This window comes from Mastomys coucha, unplaced genomic scaffold (genome assembly GCF_008632895.1).
Source record: "Mastomys coucha isolate ucsf_1 unplaced genomic scaffold, UCSF_Mcou_1 pScaffold23, whole genome shotgun sequence".
Taxonomy (NCBI): Eukaryota; Metazoa; Chordata; class Mammalia; order Rodentia; family Muridae; genus Mastomys; species Mastomys coucha.
Window position 1 is genome coordinate 32,790,785 of NW_022196906.1, and position 1,924 is coordinate 32,792,708.

The following is a 1,924-nucleotide window of genomic DNA, read 5'->3' on the forward strand; positions in this document are numbered from 1 at the left end:
TAGTTAACACAGAAACTCATGACTCTTTAACATGTAGAGAATCCATGTCTGTGCAATGCTTGTACCTTTTTTCATAACAGAGGTATAAAAACAGTTCTAACACACAGACACCAGGGAAGAGTGGGGCAGATAATTTTTCTAGGCATATACAAGACAGCTGCAGAAAGAGCTAAGAGCCAGAGGGAATGGAAAACAGCAAGGAAAGGTCTCCCAGACACAGTAGGACTGAAGCAAGTATGAATTAATAGAGACACTGGTGGCAGCATGCACCAGGCTGCACAGTTAAAACTAGATAGGATTCAAGCTCTGGAAGGGGAAGTAGATGATAAAATCTCCCATATTCTACCAACCAACCATCTTCAGTTGACAACTGCTAGCAAAAGAAAAAATCAGTTTTCTCCATGGTCTCTTACTGGATATATAAACTTCACTTAAAGGTAGGTGCATGTTGCACAGTAGATGATCAACACAGCATGAACTCTGAGGGAATTTTGTAGATTTTTTTGTCTTATTCTTTTTAAGCATCTTTTAAACCTTACTTGTCTTTTATTTATATACTATGGTTTAAAATTGTATGATATTTATTTAATTTTATTTTATTTTCGGTGTGTGTGTTTCCTGTATGTTTTATTTTTTGTTTTTGTTTTATCTCTGTTTTTGTTTGTCTGTTTCTAACTGTACAGAGAAAAGTCATGCTGTGTAATAGGTGGGAAAGATCTGGGATGAGATGAAAGAGGAAAGTGGCAATCATGATCTATTGTATGAATTTTCAATTAAAAAAAACAGGAATTTGAGAAAGGGACTTATATAGAGGAGAGGATAATAGGATGAGATGAACATCAGACAGTAATATTAGAAGATAACTAAAAATGCCATATTATACAGAAATTTCTCTGTGGGAATAATGAATCAGTTCTTTATGAAATAAGGCTATAAATCTCATGAAGATGTTTTTCACCAACAGCAAGCAGAAAACATTGAGAATGTGGTTACATAAAACTACCATGGAACTAAAAACCCTACTCTCTTGAGATACCCTAATGACTGTCATACTCCCATGTTCTATGTCTTCACCACAATTTTGGGCTAAGGAGCCCTCTATATTGGGAGCTATGGACCAGTACTGCAAATTCAAATGCATTATGGACCTGATTGTTGATATTGGTAATGAGTGACTAAGCTACTAGTCTAAGTTTACTACATACTATACCATACCATGTTTTTACTCCTATTTTTACCATGGGGAGTGTCCTCCTTGGGGGAAGAGGGGACTTCCCCTGAGGAGTGAGTAGGTCAGGTGTTGGTCGGGGTAATTTTGCAGCTCTGATTAATCAATCAGGCCAGTTCTGTGATTCTGATTTATTAGCCACCAAGTTCTTTATTTTTTGAAGTTTTGAAGATCAAAGACAGATTAGTGGTATAAATCTATACCAATTAGTATCGATTATGTTTGATTTTTTTCATTGCATGTCCTTGTTATATCAGTCCTAATTAGAATTTACAAACAAAGCAAATTTTATTCTTATTATAAGTCATGTATAACTCTAATTTTTAAAAAATATAAATAATGTCTCCTCCAAAACAAACAAATTAATTACATGACAACCTGATTTTATGCTGAATGTGTTTGCTGTTTAAAAACATATGTTGTTTCTCTCTGCTGACAGAGAGAAAATATTTGAACTGGTCTTTTTATGAATAGCAAATACTGATACCTGATTTATTTTTTGTTTCATCATCTATCCTACAAAATAGGAAGTATTTATTTTAGCCAAACCTAAAAACTTATATAGTCAAACTGACTTCTAGTCCTTCGGGGGTGTACCCTGTAACACCCCTTATCTTCAAACTACATATTCAGATAGCTCTAAGCCTATAATGAAAGTAGACCTTGAATCTCTGACTTACTCTCCTAGCCAGTCAG